Source organism: Aquarana catesbeiana, linkage group LG09, assembly GCF_042186555.1.
Source record: "Aquarana catesbeiana isolate 2022-GZ linkage group LG09, ASM4218655v1, whole genome shotgun sequence".
NCBI classification, from domain to species: Eukaryota; Metazoa; Chordata; class Amphibia; order Anura; family Ranidae; genus Aquarana; species Aquarana catesbeiana.
The window spans coordinates 19187427-19207707 of NC_133332.1; the positions used below are offsets into that span (position 1 = coordinate 19187427).

Sequence of the window (20281 nt, forward strand, 5' to 3'; positions counted from 1 at the left end):
TAGGCGCCCCATACATAAATCAGTTTTTTCCTTTCAACCAGAGGGCTGAACGAAAAAAGAGATCCAATTCCCCCCTCAACACATTTGAAGTGGATGGGGAAATCCTCCCTGCTGAGCTATTGTATACTGACAGGGGGGAGACGTCCCGCGCATCAGAATGCACTGATCAGCGTTGCCAGCTACAGCTGGCAGTGCTTTTTGAGCGGCAAAAATCCGACAGGGCGGTTGTACAAAAGTTAATGGCAGATCAACTTTTGGACAGCCCATATATGGATCAAAATTCGGCCAGATCCTGATTATCCAGCCAAATTTTTATTCATGTATAGCCAGCTTTACACTATGCTGCTCCATTATAAAGGCTCTATAGAACATTGCACACCATACTTTGTCCCTGATGGGCTCACAGTCTGATGCCCAAGTTGTGCAGAATTTAAAGAACTAGTTTCTTCCCCTGAGGAGCTCACACTCCACTGTCCCCAGTATATGGACTCCAAACCCAATTCACAGAATCTATAGAACATTGTACACCTGTCCCTGAGGAACTCACATCCTGATGTCCCCATTGTGCATAATTGAAAAAAAAAAACATGCATATCAGTTCCTTTGTATAAACAGAAAAGTCAATGCTACTACCTATACACCACATAGATAGCAGAGCTCCCAGGTGCTCGATCCACAGTCGCTGACTGAGTAGAGTAATGTAGAAAAAATGATCCGCACTCTGGTTGTTGCTCTTAAAATTTCTTCATTTTATTAAATAGCCACAGTGAACAAACGCAGATTAAGTCAGTTGATGCGTTTCAGCCTATAAGGCCTTAATCATAACCATGAGTGGTTATGATTAAGGCCTTATAGGCTGAAACCCGTCAACTGACTTAATCTGCGTTTGTTCACTGTGGCTATTCAATAAAATGAAGACATTTTAAGAGCAACAACCAGAGTGCGGATCATTTTTTCTACATTACTCTACTCAGTCAGTGACTGTGGATCGAGCACCTGGGAGCTCTGTTATCTATGTGGTGTATAGGTAGTTGCACTGACTTTTCTGTTTATACGAAGGAACTGATATGCATGTTTTTTTTTTCAATTATGCACAATAGGAACATCAGGATGTGAGTTCCTCAGGGACAGGTGTACAATGTTCTATAGATTCTGTGCATTGGGTTTGGAGTCCAAATACTGGGGACAGTGGAGTGTGAGCTCCTCAGGGGACCGTAGTGCGGATCAACCGTAGTGCGGATCATTTTTTCTACATATCAGTTCCTTCCCCTGAGGAGCTCACACTCTGCTGTCCCCAATGTCCAGAATCCTTAAAACCATGCACAGCAGTCCCTGCCCCTGACAAACTCTCCCAATGTACAAAATCTATAGAGCATTGTACACCAGTCCCTGCCCCTGAGGATCTCACACTCTTATGTCCCTAACCGAGTCACACAGACATAGTGGCTGTCAAAAGACCAATTGAGCTACCAGAATGTTTTTGGAAACTGAAGCACCAGAAGTAAATCGCACATCACAGGGGAACTGTACAAGTTGCTTACGAAGAAGAGCGTACCTGGTGGATTTGAACGCAAGGCTACACAGCTGCTATATCAGTGAATGCAATAAACAAACCTTCCTTCAGCATGCTCAACACTTGAGATTGCCTCGTCGGTTAAAGAGTTTAATGGCTGTTTTGTTTTTAATCGCAATCGCATGTCACGCTTGGATCTAAAAACACCTGAGCCTGGAGTTAATTCCCAAGTTTATGTCAAAATACGGTGAAACTGGCGTGTTTAGTCACTGAGAGGACCTGAAACTGGGAGATGTTAATGTATGCTCCTGTAACACATACATTTTTTTGGGGGGGTTGGAAGGGACAGGGGGTTAGCAAGTGCTGACGTTCCGCTTTTCAGCTCTGAAACAATGGACGCTTCCTTTCCATAAACACCAAGCTTGAAGAGGACAAAAGGATGCTGCGAACATTCTCACTAAGAGCCCGCCGGTTTTCAGTAAAATTAATAAAGTGATTAAACTCTCTTCTGTCTTCCTAATTAAATGCTCAAAAAGCTTTGCCATGGTGTGCCAGGTGTGAGTGCCGATTGCCAGGCAATGAAAACGTCTCTAGTTAATTCTGCTGCAACTTTATGCGCTATGTGAGGAAGAAAAAAAGAAAATTGAAAGAAACGAAAGGAGCTGAGCGATACAAAATAGCAACACTACAATGGTTCATTATAACTTTTAAAGTGAACTTGCCAGCCATTTTTAAATATTTCAAAATTAAAAAAACAGCCTGAAAGCAGACACTACAAGATGGTTGCTTTTACCTTTGTTAGCCAGGAAAACCTCCTTGGTGTGCCTCTCTAGAACGGTTTCACGCTCTTGCTATGAGCTCAGCGTCTTTGACTTTCCATTCCCACCCTGAGATACCCTCTTGAACTCATCCTCTCCTACCCTGAGATTTGGCTCAACAAGCTTACCCTGGAATACCAGCTCCATCTACTCCTTTACTGAGATTCCGGCCCACCCTTTGTTTGCCAGGAAACCCTCCTTGGTGTGCTTCTCTGGAACTGTTTCACACTCTTGCTATGAGCTCAACGTCTTTGATTTTCCCTTCCCACCCTGAGATACCCTCTTGAACTCATCCTCTCCTACCCTGAGATTTGGCTCAACAAGCTTACCCTGGAATACCAGCTCCATCTACTCCTTTACTGAGATTCTGGCCCACCCTTTGTTAGCCAGGAATCCCTCCTTGGTGTGCCTCTCTGAAATTGTTTCACATTTTTGCTATGAGCTCAACATCTTTGACTTCTCCCTAATACCCTGAGTTTCTCTCTTTTCATTCTTACTGGAGGCCCACATCCTTGACTTCCTCCTGAGATCCTGTCTATACCCCCAAAATAGTCTGAAATCTTGGTTCTAACCCCTACTATCCTGAGATTCTGTCAACACCCAACCCTACTGTAAGATCTTGTTGCCTTACATTTCCACCCTAAGATTCTGGCTGCACCCTCCATATCCTGGCTCCATCTACTTCTCCTCTGAGATCCTGCATCTCTAAAATGGTTTCACATTCTTACTAGGGCCCCGCATCCTTGACTTCCCTCTTCTACCCTGAGGTTCTGTCTACACTATCACACCCCTCCTTACCTGAGATTCTGTCAACATCTCTCTACTGTATGACCTTATTGCCAGATTCTCCTACCCTAAAAATTTTGCTTCACCACATTTAGTGCCATATTCTGGCTCCACCTTCTCCTCCCCTGAGATCCTGGTCTGCCCCGTGTTAGCCAGAAAACCCTCCTTGCTGTGCGTTTCTGAAACTGTTTAACATTTTTGCTATAGGCCCAACTTCCTTGACTTCTCCCTTATTCTGAGACCCCATCCCCATCCACTTGTACTGTGATATTCTGGCTCGACCTGCTCACCCTCATAGCCTGGCTCCATCTACTCCTTTTCTGAGATCCTTGTAGGTGGGGTGCAGCGTGGTGCAGTTTGGTGCAGAAGCAGTAACTCACACAGACAAGTGCAATGGAAAACTTGTATTGAAGTAAAGCAACGACAGTTCACAACAACCCAGAGGGATGCCTGCTCAACCAGGTACACTCACAAATTCCAACGATGTGAAGTTGACAGGTATCAGTTGGGTTGACAGTGTCTGTTAAGAGAGCAGAATGCGGCCTGACCGTCCAGTCCCCCAAACAAGATGATGTTTGAGGAGTTATGACCCTACGCTTTCCGTCCTCCTCAGGAACCTTTCCCTATTGCTAGTACTGTGCTTAACAGGCGGGGTATCTGTCCCTACTCTACCAACTCACCAAAAGTGCACCAAGTCAGGGAGCCAGGGCCTTAAGTACTGTAAGCTCTGCCTGACCCAAGATGGCTGTTGGAGTCACATGGGGCATCAGCATTCAATCGTGTGTTTCCCCAGTGACCCAGGAAACCTTAGTGGAACTGTGTTCCTCTTGACTTCCTCTCAAATTGTTGTGCCACTGTGGACGAGCGCCACCTGTAGTGGAGAAAGTAGACTGCACCTGCCTACATCCCGTTCCATCCTTTGCTAGCTGGAGCAAGCCAGTTCATGCACAAGTGAGAAGGTACAGCCAATCAGGTTTCAGGATTCACAGTGACAGACCAGTTTAAATAGGTCACTGGGTGGCAAGTGCGCACGCTAATTGGTATGCAAATGCACACATACTGGTGTGCATGCGACAAACTGGCACAGTACATCCATCATTGCCCTTTGCTCGGAAAAACAAACATTAGTGCAATGCGCACACGCATGAGCAAGAGCACACAAGCACACTGGTTTTCTGATGCTAAAAATACGGTTTACCTTTCACCCAGAGGAGAAGTAAGCTTTGGCCATACTTCTCTTTTAATGGGCATTTTTCCCACTGAATGGGGGCTTTTTTTTTCACCAACCACTAGTATAAGGGGGTGTCCTTCTTTCCCTGTCCACCATGGTAGTACGGCTAAGGTACTGTGGACTATAGCTATAAGCAGGGGTTCCCTGAAAACTGGGTTCCTTCAAAGTAAATAAAGTTGAGGAAGATGCTAGATGCAAAATGACCCCGTTACTTTACTAGAAAATAGTTGGGTGTTTTTTTTTTACATTTTTTTTCTTTCACCGGTGGAAGGGTTAAACTTCCTACACCACCCCAGGGCTTACATTGATCTGAGTGAATTGGGCATTGTGCACACACAGACTTTTCTGAATCTCCGTGTGTCAGTCACATATTCCAAACATCTCACACGCGCCATCATTTTTATCTTCCGCATCACTCAAAAGGTGTTTCCATCAACTCGTCTTGACCTTGCTGGCTTTACAGATATGTTTAATGCTGCCTCCATTTTTTTTCTTTTTTAATCTTTCTTTAAGGCACAATAAGATATCTGTACGCTGCAAAAATAAGATGACCTTGGCTTGATTTCTTGGAAACAGCTACAATTTTATGATTCTCTCAGATTGCATTTGTCAGGGCGCAATGGCCTAGCTGTGCAGGTTTTGGTTGAAGGGAAGAGGACCTGTCCAAACTAGGGCCCCAGTCCATTAGACGTAGGGGATAATACTGTTTGGGTTTGAGAAGCTCGAATTTTAAATGGCAGCCCCCAGCTAGCACTAGACCTTTAAAATCTAAAAGAACCTCGGCTTGCCGACGTCAGGCTGACCTAAGACGAATGTGTAAAAAGCCGGCCCAGGCAAGGCGAGGGACAACGTTGACTATTTTGAAGGATTGTGGATGAAAACATGTTGAATAAACAGATTCTCGATCTTCCTCTATTTCACGATGACACCGGGTTCCACCTTCCCCAACACATTCATCAAGGTTAATTTAGCAGTACATGGGCTATGCTAAAATAAATTGCTTTTCTACATTGTAGAAGCTTGGTTCGGCAAATACATTATGGCGCGCGTGTATAAGCAGAATGCGCTCAGAGCTGGAAAGAAAAAAATAGCCACCAGCGGTCATTTTATTATTATTATTCTGCTGGCGTTAAAGGGAATTTATCATCGTTTTTTTAAAGTTCTTTTAGAACTCTGTCGGCACGTCATTAGATTTATGTCAGTAATCCCGTCCATGTATGTGAATATTAAAAGGCTTGTCCTTACAGGCAGTCCCAGAGTTAAGAGCACCCGAGTTACGAACGATTCCTACTTATGGACGGCCTCAAATGCCGGCCACTTGTGCTCCACGCTGGTCCTGGATACCTCCGGACACATCCCACACTGCAGTTACAGTACTACATGTACTGCAAGGCCAGAAGGGCCCCAGATAACATAACAAGCGCCCGGAACATTCCACATCCATGCACAGGCGGAGGTTACACTTACGAATGCAGTGTTCCGACTAGAAGTTACACCTACAAATGCAGTGTTGCGACTTACGAACAACTTTGACTTACTAACAGACCTGGGCGTTTTACGAACCCCACATCCGGCCTTTTGGCTGTCCCTGTCCGGCCCGTGTGAGATCAAGCAGAAATTTCTGGCCAACAAGTAAACCAGTTCACCATTGTCCACCCTAGGGGGGGGGGGGGTTGCTGCCAAAGCTGCTTGGAAAGGACGGAAGTGGGACTGCAGCCATCTTTGCAGACCTTTGAGGGTGAATGTACAGTCAGTATATTCACCCTCGCTGGTCTGCAAAGATGGCTGCAGTCCAGGGGCGGACTGACCGTTCGGGCACTCGGGCACTGCCCGAGCGCCCCATGCCACTGAGGGGCCCCATCAGGATTGCCAGCCTCAATAAAACCAGGGACAGTATGTAAAAATCTGTGTTTTTAAAAAAAATCCCAAGATTATAGCTGCACCGCCTCTCCAGTACCTATTCTGTGTGTGTATATTGTGTGTGTGTGTGTGTATACTGTATGTGTGTGTGTGTGTATACTGTGTGGCCCCATAATCTCCTATTGCCTGGGGGTCCCAAAATCTCCTATTGCCTGGGGGGCCCATAATCTCCTATTGCCTGGGGGCCCCATAATCTCCTATTGCCTGGGGGCCCCAAAATCTCCTATTGCCTGGGGGCCCCATAATCTCCTATTGCCTGGGGGCCCCATAATCTCCTATTGCCTGGGGGCCCCATAATCTCCTATTGCCCGGGGTCCCCATAATCTCCTATTGCCCGGGGGCCCCCATTATATCCTATTGCACAGGGGCCCCATAATCTCCTATTGCCCTGGGGCCCCCATAATCTTCTTCTATTGCCCGGGGGCCCCATAATCTTCTCCTATTGCCCGGGGGCCCCATTAGTTGTCAGTCCGCCCCTGCTGCAGTCCCACTTCCGTCCTTTCCAAGCAGCTTTGGCCATGTAGGAGGGGCAGCACCCCCCCTAGGGTGGACAATGGTAGGGGGGCAACAAGGTTATGATTTAAGTGAGGGTATGTGAGGAGGTGCTGCCAGGTCCTGTTCTCCACCCAACAGGCAAAGGGCGAAGCCTGCGCCCTCCCCACTTGTCGGCCTTAAAGTAATAATAAACACTGTTGAATTTACATTGTTCCCTCTATTTCTGTATTGGGATGATGGCACTGTAATTATTTTTAATAATAATAAAAAAAAACCCATCTAAGTACCTTTTTCCTAATCAATATACAGCTGTCACATAACCCAGCTCTCTCCCAGTCTGTCTGCAGGGAAACATAGACAGGAGGAGATTCTAGTCCTCTGCTGCTGGTCACCAAAAACATCCTTTGAAATACGGAGTAAAAATAAATAATTAATATCAAATAACTGTTTTATATTGGCATACAAATATATATTTGAGATCACCTATTTATTATTTTTTGGCAATAACATGGTGTGAGCGGATTTCTGCCAGTCACAGGCTGCGTCACGCCCCTCCTGCCTGTGTCCTAGAATAACAGGGAGGTGAAGCCTCCATCAATCTACATGAAATATCCCACCGCTATTGTGTTTAGCTGGTTAGTTGGTAAGAAGGATGGAGGAAGAGGAGTGTCATTTACCACTGTCATTATACGCCCACAAGTGTGACTCTATAGTCACATGGGTTGCTTAGATGTGATAGAGAGGAAATGCTCAACATAGAAACTCACTGAATACTGAGCATGTGCAGAGTTGCCAACACTGCTCTGCAAAATCCCTAGCTGAATTGGGGACAAGGACAGAAGGGCGGGGTAGAGAGCAGCAGGATCAATCCAGGGAAGGCAAAATATAAGCAGATTAAAGTGTAAGTTCACCTTTACAGAAAAATCTGCAAGGTGAACTTACATAGGTGCCCCTCCTTGCCCCCCTCCCCCCCCCCCTGGTCCCACTGACCTGGACCGATTCTATCTCCAGTTCTATATCCACGCCAGGAGTCCGGGGCTTAGAAATCCTCTCTCCTCCCTCGAGTCTTCTCCATAGCTGACAGGACGGCTATGCGGCTGCTGATTGGTCTGCGCCGCCCATGTGACAGCGCTGACCAATTAAAATGCTCTAAACGTTCCTCCTGACGGGGGACGTTTTGGACATTCAGCAGAAAGGATTTCTAAGCCCCGGGCTACTGGCGCGGATATACCGGGGGCTTAGAACCGGAGATAGCGGCGGTCCAGGTTAGCGGGACCGGGGGCGAGGAGGGGCACCTGTGTAAGTTCACCTTACAGAGTTTTCTGTAAAGGTGAACTTAGCCTTTAAACTTCAGCTGTAAATCTATAGGTCAGCTCAGACTTCTAGAGATACTATACAATCTCTAGGTGACTTATCCTGCATTTATTTTAGCTTTGACAGGGATGTATTGTCTAATAATAGAGGTCGCCTCTAGAGGGGGAAAAAAAAAGCAAGCAGCATTCTACTGTAGATGTAACTGCAGATAGCAATACAGTATTAAAAAAAAATGAAATAAAAATAACATATTTAAAAAATAATATTAAAGTATATAAGTGATTTAATGTTGATAAATGAAATAAATGTGTGTGTGTGTCTATCTATCTATCTATCTATCTATCTATCTATCTATCTATCTATAGATATAGATATACACGCACACACACATTTATTTCAAAAAAATATATATAATATATCAACAATAATCACTTATATACTTTAATATCATTTTTTAAATATGTTATTTTGTATTTAATTTTTTTTTATTACTGAATTGCTATCTATCTGCAGTTATATCTACAGTAGAATGCTGCTTGCATTTTATAAATATATATATATATATATATATATATATATATATATATATATATATATATATATATATATATATATATATATATATATATATATATATATATATATATATATATTTATATTTATTTTGTTATTTTATATATATATATATATATATATATATATATATATATATATATATACAATTATTATATATATTTTATATTATTATTTTGTAAATATATAATATAATTTATATATATATATATATATATATTTCAGAATGCCGGGTACATTTTTCTTTTTCTATTACCTTTTTCTTTCACATTAAGCAAGTGCTGCTTTCTACATGTAATTCTCGCTGCGTTCTCTAACCTTCGATCAGCGCGTGCCGCCAGTTGCGGGGAGCTGTGGTTGTCAGTCGGGATCCGCAGGGAATTCATTTACTCTTTTGAAGTTGGAAACTAGAAACATATGTGTCCATGTATGTCCTCCGTCTGAGCATATGACAGCTCTGCAGGATGTGGAATCCTCCTATACCTCTCACGGTGATAAATGCCGTGTGTATATATATATATATATATATATATATATATATATACTACATGCATTCTTTCTTTTTCTTCAAACATGTGTTTAAGATAATCATGAAAGATTTCCAGTATCTATGGAGAGACGTCACTGACAGAGACATGCATACATTTCATTGTTACCCTCCATGGGGGTCTCTCCTTCTTCTTGCTATCTGCTATATGTAGCCTGGAGGTGGCCATACATGTGGAATTTTGATTTGAGATCCAAGTTTTATCAAAATCACAAAGTAGTAGTGGATATTAGATGTTTTTTTTTTTTTTTTTGATTGATCACAAAGAGGTGGAAAAATCTGATCTGTCTGGAAACCACATTTTAGTTGTCAATGTATTGGTCATTTCGATTTTAGGACTCTGGTGGTCAATCAGACTCATGGGAAAATACATGGATTACTTTCTAGCAATGACTTGTGATTGTACATTGCTGGTGGATGGAAAGTGGCTGAAATTGACTGAAAATTGGAAAACGTATGACCAGCTTGGGTTGCCCATTAGTAGCTCTCTTAAGCCACGTCAGACAAGTGGTAAAATGGGTGGTTTGGATGCATTTTTACTGCCCCTTGACCACCAACCGAAAGCCAAACAAGGCCAAAGCTTTTTTGGTTAGACTTCTCTTGAGGGTCACAGGAGTGCACTTGTGACCCAGAATCAGCCAACAGTCAGCTAATGCTGGTCAGGTTCTCCCCCTCCCATGGGGTCTCCCTTCAGATGAGCACCACCCAGTACTTGAGCTAACCTAGCTTTGGCAGGTCTCCTAAATAAAGGGGTCCGCCTGGTTTCGGCAGGGTGGACCACGAGTACCCTAGTAGGAGCCTTGCACCTAGGGGGATCAGGACAGGGATCCTTTCTCTTCGCAGGACCATATGCACACCCTGTGCACTTTTTGTGTGCTCACTTTCCACCTGGTGTTCGGTATCGAGTGTGGTCACTGCACTGCAGAGCTTTAAAAAAAAATCAGCTTAAATCAGCTAAATACATTCCAAGTGCATCAAAACAAAAGATGTTCAAGGTCTCACGGTACATTTTTTTTTTTTTTTTTTAGAAAGCAGCCACAGCTTTAAGAGGAAAAGCCTGACCCCTGCAAGCAGGGCCAGGACAAGGGGTGGCCGGGAGGGGCGGCAGCCCTGGACGCAATGGTTTACTGTAGGGATGAGGGTGCCTTCCTTCTGTTACAAGGCTGACAGGAGTAGTGACAGTGGCAGTAATTTTAACACGTGATCCCCTATAGGAGGGGTATAGGTATAGGATATAGGATCCCCTAAGCTTTCACATCAACAACTGGAGGGTGCAGTTTGGCATCTTTGCCCTGGGCACTGGATGACCTTGCCCAGGCACTGCCTGCCAGCATGTTGCAAAGTGGGACCCTCTCTGTGGAGAAACAGTGGTCTCCCAGGTCTGACATGCCTCCTAGAAGGGAAATGCCGTTCACCAAGCCTCTGGACCTCATGCAGTTGCTCCCACCCTATACAATTGAATTCAGGTGCAGACTCTGCGCAAGTCTATGGAAATGAAGAAATCCTGGACTGCCGCACTCCGAAATAAGGCATCTTTATTATAAATTGTTAAAATCCAACAAGAGTCATCTCATAAGGACAATACAGAGAGCAATAGCTAATGCGTTTCACATCAGTGGATGCTTACTCATAGCTGTGACTCCTCTGACATGCCTCCTGCTGAGTCAATGCCAGGGCTCTCTAATCAGCAGGGAGCATGAGCTTTGCCGACTGGCGAGCTTTAACTCTGACTCTGCAGGGGTAGTGTTGGGCCTCTGCAATGAGGCCACTGCTTCCCCACAGAGAGCAAGGGTCCTACATTGCAGCATGCTGGCAGGGGATAGGCTTTTCTACTTAAAGGAAAGCTCATTTGGACATACTTCTCCTGTGGATCACAGGAGTGCAGTTCGTTCTGCACTCCTATGACTCGATTTTACTGTCTTACTTGTTATCATTAACAAATTCTGTGCAAATCACTTAGTAGCACAACATTATACTTGGTTCTGTATTCTCTAAAAGGGGGGTAGTGGGGAAGTGGGAAGTGGGGAGGAGGTGGAACCAAAGGATGGTGCTCTGAGGTGGGTAGGGGTGGAACCAAGGGACAGTGCTCAGAGGTGGGTATTGGGTGGAACCAAGGGACGGTGCTCAGAGGTGTGTATGGGGTGGAACCAAGGGACGGTGCTCAGAGGTGGGTATGGGGTGGAAACAAGGGACGGTGCTCAGAGGTGGGTATTGAGTGGAACCAAGGGACGGTGCTCAGAGGTGGGTATGGGGTGGAACCAAGGGACGGTGCTCAGAGGTGGGTATGGGGTGGAAACAAGGGACGGTGCTCAGAGGTGGGTATGGGGTGGAACCAAGGGACGGTGCTCAGAGGTGGGTGTGGGGTGGAACCAAGGGACGGTGCTCAGAGGTGGGTATTGAGTGGAACCAAGGGACGGTGCTCAGAGGTGGGTATTGGGTGGAACCAAGGGACGGTGCTCAGAGGTGGGTATTGGGTGGAACCAAGGGACGGTGCTCAGAGGTGGGTATTGGGTGGAACCAAGGGACGGTGCTCAGAGGTGGGTATTGGGTGGAACCAAGGGACGGTGCTCAGAGGTGGGTATTGGGTGGAACCAAGGGACGGTGCTCAGAGGTGGGTATTGGGTGGAACCAAGGGACGGTGCTCAGAGGTGGGTATTGGGTGGAACCAAGGGACGGTGCTCAGAGGTGGGTATTGGGTGGAACCAAGGGACTGTGCTCAGTGTTGGGTAGGGGAGAGAAACGAAGGGTGACACAGAAGGGGAGAGTTCTGCACCTAATCTCTGAGAAAAAAAGCCCTGTGTGTATATATATATATATATATATATATATATATATATATATATATATATATATATATATATATATATATACACACACCAAAAAAATAGGGACCAAATGGTTCCATAGATAAAAAGGGGCTTTATAGACACCATACAATAATGGGCAGCAACAACACAATTAAGACAATTAAAATAAACCAAATTTAGAAATTACAATTCATTATTAAAACCGTACAAAAATATACTTCACAGTCTCCCTCTGATAAGTAAATACAATAATTAATGCAGCACTTTGACACTCAAAAGGGTCCATGCACAGTCAATATTGTAAACTTGTGCTTGGTGTCCTTATATTGTTGCATTACATGGAAGATCCCATCTCGATGCATTTCGCCACTAAGACTGCTGCTTCTTCAGGGGGGGGAATAACGTGAGTATCACAAAAAATAAAAACATGAAGAAACATCGGGCATGTTCAGCACTCCAAGTCACCAACAGGTTTTAATTTTTTTGAATTGTGTTGTTGCTGCCTATTATTGTACGGTGCCTTTAAAGTCCCTTTTTATCTATGGAACCATTTGGCACCAGGAATTAGGGATGCACCAATACCAGTGAATACGAGTACCGATACTTTTTGAATACAATTGATATATTTTTATTTCATTTTTTGGGCCTTTTTTTAATTTTTTTTTTTTTTAGGGCTTTTTTCAATGTGAAACGTGTAAATATATTACCCGACAATGCAAAGGGGGAAAAAAAAAGGTTTTAATTATTAATAGTTTATAAAATAGAAGTGAACAAAAAAATAATAAATAAGTGGAAAATAATAATTAAATGGAGAAGGAAAAATAGGAGTTAATTAAGGCTGATTAGATTAAATTAAGGGTTTAATAAGGGGTAAAACAAAGGAACAGTCAATGAAAAAAAAAAACAAAAAAAAAACCCAGCTTTTTTTTACTTGACAGGTTGCTTTAAACTGACTTCATCTGCAGATTGAAGTTCATCCCTTTGATCTGTGGACCAATAAACAGAAAGATACCAAAAGTAACAATGTTTCTTTTTATCTTTACATTTCAGCGATAAGCAATGTTGTTGATAAACATTGCCCATCTGCTTTTTTTTTTTTTTTTTTTTTTTTTTTTTTTTTAATGACAGCTCCAATTGCCGGGACATAGTTTAAAAAAAAAACAAACAAAAAAAAACAACAGCTTTTTTTTACTTGACAGGTTGCTTTAACCACTTCCCGCCCGCCCTATAGCGGATTGACGTCCGGGAAGTGGTTCTGTTATCCTGACTGGACGTCATATGACGTCCAGCAGGATAACATGCCGCAGCGCGCCCCCGGGGGCACGCATCGCGGCGATCGGTGGAGCGGTGTGTCAGTCTGACACACCGCTACACTGATCTTGGTAAAAAGCCTCCGGCGGAGGCTCTTTACCACGTGATCAGCCGTGTCCAATCACGGCTGATCACGCTGTCAATAGGAAGAGCCGTTGTTCGGCTCTTCCTCACTCGCGTCTGACAGACGCAAGTAGAGGAGAGCCGATCGGCGGCTCTCCTGGCAGGGGGGGTCTGCGCTGATTGTTTATCAGCGCAGCCCCCCCGCAGATCACCACACTGGACCACCAGGGATCGCCACTAGGACCACCAGGGAAGGGGCAACATGTGGATGGCCAGGTATGTACCCCATGGCCATCCACATGTGCCCAGTGTGCCAAATCTGTGCCAATCAGTGCCCACAAATGGGCACTGATTGGCACAATTATGTTGCAGTGATGCCCAGCAATGCCACCCTTAGGGGCATCACTGCAAACAAGTAATGCCATCAGTGCCACCCATCAGTGTCCATTCATGCCACCTGTCAGTGCCCATCCGTGCCCATCAGTGCCCATCTATCAGTGCCCATCCGTGCCCATCTGTGCCAACTATCAGTGCCACCCATAAGTAACCATCAATGCCACCTACGAGTGCCCATCAATGCCACCTATGAGTGCCCATCAGTGCCGCCTATAAGTGCCCATCCGTGCCACCTATGAGTGACCATCAGTGCCGCATACCAGTGCCACCTATCAGTGCCCATCAGTGCCACCTATCAGTGCCCATCAGTGTCGCCTATCAGTGCCCATCATCAGTGCCCGTCAGTGCCACCTCATCAGTGCCACCTCATCGGTGCCCATCAGTGCCCGTCAGTGCAGCCATATCAGTGCCCGTCATTGAAGAAGAAAACGTACTTATTTACAAAAAGTTTTAACAGAAACAAAGAAAAACTTGTTTTTTTTCAAAATTTTCGGTCTTTTTTTATTTGTTGCGCAAAAAATAAAAACCGCAAAGGTGATCAAATACCGCCAAAAGAAAGCTCTATTTGTGGGAACAAAATGATAAAAAATTTGTTTGGGCACAGTGTAGCATGACTGCGCAGTTGTCATTCAAATTGCGACAGCGCTGAAAGCTGAAAATTGGGCTGGGCGGGAAGGTGTCTAAGTGCCTGGTATTGAAGTGGTTAAACTGACTTCATCTGCAGATTGAAGTTCATCCCTTTGATCTGTGGATGAATAAACAGAAAGATACAAAAAGTAACAATGTTTCTTTTTAGCCTTACATTTCAGCGCTAATCAATGTTGTTGATAAACATTGCCCATCTGCTTTTTTTTTTTTTTTTTTTTTTTTATGACAGCTCCAATTGCCGGGACTTAGTTTACACTTCAGCTGTCAACAGGGGAACCCCACTGACAGCTGAATAAATCATTGGTTGTTCAGAATGCGGCCCCGCTCCTTAACAAATGCTTTTTTTTACGTTTCAGCTGTCAGTGGGAGAAATGAATCGAGCCTGAAAGTGTTTTTTTCAGCTACCGGAACATTTGCATGGGTGCCGATACTCTTGCAAATGCTTATACCGGTATTGGTGCAACTCTACCTGGAATGTATTTAGCTGGTTTAAACTGAAAGGCTTTAAGAGAGAACCACACGTCTCTGTGAGCACCTGAAGTTCCCAGGCACTTTCTGCAGCATTCATACCTTCATTCCTCATATGGCGAGCAGCGCTGATGGACTATAGACCTATTTGGAGAGCCAAACTGCGCTCATTCATCAAGATGTCTGGAGTAATAATCCCACATCCAGCAATTTAAAAAAAAAAAACCCTCTCTCTTCACTTTGTTGGCCAAAATCTGATCTTTCACTAACCATACCCCAGCAAGGAACTCTCAAGCTGGAATTGAAGGCGCCTGCGTTGCTGCATGATGACAGTTTTGAAGCTTTTTCCCAAATTGCATTTACGGCTTACGCGGTAAAAGACTGGAGTCCATTAATGTCAGGCTATATAGCTTCTCCTGTGTAGCCATCTTACATTGGTTATAATTGATCTCGAGGTGCGGGGACATAAAGAATCGCTGAAGCTGCCGGTCAACCTTGCCTCGTAAAATGCAAAGAAACAAAAACAAAATGGAAAGGAACTCCTTATTTGCTATAAAACGTTGATGACATTTTTTTTTTTTTTTTTTTCATTAATACAGACCTGTGCTCAATAATACTTAATAAATGTTATTTTCTTTCAGTACAAGCACTGTAAGTTTTACTTGATATCAAACTCTTGCAGTCCCCATACAGCATAGCTCAGGCTGGGAGAGGCAGAGACAGCAAAAGGAGCCAATCATTTGCTTTGAAGCACAAGAAGCACGTGATAGGAGGAGAGAGCAAAGTAGCAGAGAGAGGAGCTTATCAGTTTGCTGCTTCTTCTTTCACTCTCCAGTCACGAGCTGGGGGCGGGACAAGACCTGTATCTGTTTGTCACGTACCTGGTAGGATACTGAATTGATGAGGTTGGCCTCTCTTGTATCTCCAGCCCAGGCCCCACCGAAGGTGGAACAGATGGTGCTGAGGGACAGGAGGAACACAAGTGCCGACAGGTGCTGATAGCAGAACTTGCAGCAGGAGATACAGGCTTGAGAAGTCAGGCAGGACATCAGGTCCAGAGCAGGTTTGATGCACGCTGGACCAGCCGAGATTAAAGGGGCACTCCGCATGTACTGCAGGTTCTGGAAGCGTGGCTTGTTGAAGTTCTTAGTAGGCTTTAGGCAGGAACACAATGCGATTACTGGAGTGGAGTGAAGGACAGCCGAAGCAGACATTCAGAAGTGTCTGCCGGTCGGTCCACTGACAATTAAAAGTGAGCAGCTACAAATACTGCAGCTGCTGACTTTTAAAATAAGGACATTTACCTGTCCAGGGCGCCTGCAATGTCATCACCCAAAGCTGACCCTTCCCTCAGCTCTGGGTGGAGGCTCCGGCATTGCTAGTATGGGAATCAGGAAGTAAAGGCTGTGTGGTCCCTGTTGTCTTCTGGGACCTGTGTGTCTCCCAGAAGATAGCGGGGGGGAGGGGCAAAGGAGGGGCCAGACCTGGCGTAGATCGCTGTGGATACTGTGGCGATCTGTCACCAGAAGTGGGAGCAAATACCTGTATTAGACAGGAATCTGCTCCCCCCTCCCCCCTGAAAGGTGCCAAATGTGACATCGGAGGGGGGGAGGAATCGGCACAGCAGAAGTTCCATTTTTTGGTTTTTCCACTTTAAGTCTTTACTAAACAAGAATGCTGTGTATACAAACTATTTACAGTTACAGAAATACAATACAGGATATATGGAGTGTGACATATGTATGTAATCCATACACACACTCTACCAAATCTTTCCTTGCAAATGCACTAGTCTGTATGCAATAGGGATAGACTAAAAGTCACTTAGCTTCTGTTATAGCTGGTCTGCAATTTCTATAGCAGACAGGACTCCAGGCAATTCAAATGATTGCAGGTCTGTCTTGGCAGTCCCTCTCTCTCTCTCTCTCTCTCTCTCTCTCTCTCTCTCTCTCTCTCTCTCTCTCTTTCCTGTAGTGTGAAATTTTGTGTGTTGTCCCTTGGCAAAGTTCGGTCTCCTTCTCTGGGCATGTGACCAGATGACTAACGGCAGCTCAGAGAAACACAGCATGGGGGTCTGTTTGTTATGTATGATTTGGCATCTCTAGTATCTCAGTTACATGTGAGACGTCCACTTATATCTAATGAGGTTTAAACATTAACATAGACAGACAATCATTTTAATTATTATATATCAGCTTTAGAAAGTGTATGTTGTTTTAAATATTTTACGACAGCTCGTAGAGCCTGTTTTAATGGCCCCTCTGCCACCAGCGTGCACAAAGCCCTATGTTGGTCAACCTGCATTCAATCTCAAATTAGAACATATACACTATATTACCAAAAGTATTGGGACGCCTGCCTTTACACACACATGAATTTTAATGGCATCCCAGTCTTAGTCCGTAGGGTTCACTATTGAGTTGGCCCACCCTTTGCATCTATAACAGCTTCAACTCTTCTGGGAAAGCTGTCCACCAGATTTAGGAGTGTGTCTATGGGAATGTTTGACCATTCTTCCAGAAGCACATTTGTGAGGTCAGGGACTGATGTGGACGAGAAGGCCTGGCTTGCAATCTCTGCTCTAATTCATCCCAAATGCATTCTATCGGGTTGAGGTCAGGACTCTGTGCAGGCCAGTCAAGTTCTACCACCCCAAACGCGCTCATCTATGTCTTTATGGACCTTGTTTGTGCACTGGTGCAGAACAAGAAGGGGCCATCCCCAAACTGTTGACACAAAGTTGGGAGCATGAAATTGTCCAAAATGTCTTGGTATGCTGACGCCTTAACAGTTCCCTTCACTGGAACTAAGGGGCCAAGCCCAATCCCTGAAAAAAAAAACCCACACGATAATCCACCCTCCACCAAATGATTTGGACCAATGCACAAAGCAAGGTCCATAAAGACATGGATGAGGGAGTTCCCTTCTTGTTCAGAAACTCTGCCCCCCTCCCCCCCAGCTCTTAAAACACCCACCGTGCCCCATACCACACCTGCGTGCTGACCTGACCACTGCACCTGATCCCAACACCCTTCTCCACCATGCCTACAGGGCCCACTGTCACCACCACACCTGCCATTATTCCATAATCCATTGCCTTCACCATCATCCCCAACCTTGCCCATTCTGGGATATATGTAGCGGAACCCCTATAGGGGCTGTTGAATGTAGTGATCCATTGTCCGTCTATCACCCTGCCCAGCCAGGCACACACTCCTCAATTGCTCAGAGACAGGAAAGCAGTCCTTGCACTTGTTTTTTTATGTTTTATTGAGGGGAATTTAACTTATATGGGGAATAGGAAACGTATGAGATGCCCAAGTAGTTAACAGTCAAAGTTGGGACTACTATATGCATCACAGTATATCAGTTATGGGAGTAAGTCACACATGTGCAAGTCACAAGCAAGTCTCAAGTCTTAACCTTCAAGTCACAAGCAAGTCCCAAGTTACTGTGGCGAAAAGCAAGCAAGTCAAGTCCCTGCTAGAAGTCAAGCAAGTCAAGTCAAGTAATTTATTTTGGTCAAGTCACAAATTAAGTCAAAATACCGATCTACTCCAAAGCCGGGACTTGGGGGGAGCTTTCTTTTGTGGGGGGGGGGGGGGCAGCTTTTGCCTAGGCCAAGACACAGCACTGGTGGTGCCAAGTCATTGCAAGTCAAATAGCCCAAGTCAAAGTCAAGTCGCAAGTCATTAGTGACAAGTCAAAGTCAAGTCGAGTCATTTATTTAATTTTGGCAAGCAAGTCCTCAAACAGGTGACTGGAGTCTGACTTGAGTCAAGTCATGTGACTCGAGTCTCCCACCTCTGCAGTATATACAATCTCCTCTTCTCCTTCTACTTTTCCTTGCTTGCAGATTATCACTCCTCACTCCTCCAGCACATCACTGCATTTCCTGGACTAGCTAGCACTGTAGGCTTAACACTGGCTCAGCCAGGCATAAAGCAGATGCCCTTTACAGGCAGGGACCGCGGGCCCCTATGGTGTAGCAAAATAGAAAAGTTCCAGTGCTAGCCGTCCCTGTGGCTACTGCTCCCAGTACCACCTCTTTGGGCACTGCCAGCCCTCCTGACTGCAGCTGCCCCTTTCCTCTGCCTGTGCCGCCACAATCCTCCAGACTGGCTCTTCACCCATCCCAGACTGCTGCATCTCAGTACTCTCAGGCATGTCTCCCAGTCCTCCTGACTGTGTGAATACTCACCAGCCCTCTTGGCTGCCTCTGTGGAACTCCTGGAGACTAGCCCAGCAGTGTTCTCCTGCTGTCCTCTCTTGCTCCTCCTGTTCCTCCTGGCAAGGACACCTCTATGGGTTGTAAGAGGGTCCCATCTGCACCCGAGCCCAGGCCCAAGGTCAGCCCCCCCCAGACTGAGGAGCTCCCTCAAAGGCCCCGACAGCCCTAACCATCCATCTCCATCTTCCACTCGATCAACTCCTCCCCAGCTGAGCTGACCCTGGGCATTTAAGGAGGCCTGCCCCCTGCCAATTCAGATTGGGGATTGGTCAGGGCTCCCCAGAATACCCCAAGTGGCTCCATGTCCCCTCTCCACCCCACTTTCCAGAAAGCACCAGTAGAATCTGGAAAGAAGTGGGAGGTCCTAGTGACACCATCTGTGAGTCACCCAGCACTACTCTAGGTCACTCCCAACCCAGATCACAAAAAACGCACCTAGGCTTGGCTGCCAGCCAGGCCTGGAAATGTACCCGTCCTTTAAAAAATGACATTGCTCTTCTAGCACACTAGAGGGTGCTATATATATATATATATATATATATATTCTTCAGCCCCCATACCATGTATCTCTTCCGTAATTCTTTTTTTTTGCCTCTCTTGTGAACTTAGCATGGCAGCCTCAGTCCATCAGCTGTCAGCAGATCACGATTATTAAAATTTCTGATGGGCAATAACTGAGTCCGGTTTTATTTTTAGAGGCTTTAAAAAAGAAAAAGCAGAGGGATAGTTTTGATGGTCTTAAAACACCCCCTGCCTGGTCCATGACATTTCAGGATATTAAATAGTTGCAGCCGAAGCTGATATATTTGTAGTATTTACAACGAGAGCCCAGCGGAAATAAACTTCACCGTGTGAACATGCCGAGGATTGATTTCATTAAATTAGGCCATCAATGTCTTGGTCGGGGGGCCCACTGGAAGGGACGTTAGGAACGAATCAGCGGCTCCTTATTAGCTGTATTTATATTAAATTTCGACAAGCTGTAAATTATACAAGAGACAAGGCACCCCCCCTTTTTTTTTTTTTTTTTTTCTCTTTTTTTTTAGAGTTGGGCAAGAATTGAATTTTGTTCAATAGAGTCTCATAAAACTGAGCTGGAGCGTGGCCTACCCAGAGCGACAGCGCTCGAAACGCTAAAACTTGATGTATGCCTTTAATTG

The 20281-nt window shown here is 45.0% G+C and overlaps 1 protein-coding gene across 4 annotated transcripts in view; it reads left to right on the plus strand.

Moving 5' to 3' along the window:
- DIAPH2 (diaphanous related formin 2) overlaps positions 1-20281 on the plus strand; it is a 1573862-nt gene that overhangs the window by 1314798 nt on the left and 238783 nt on the right. The gene's annotated exons all lie outside the window — the stretch shown is intronic.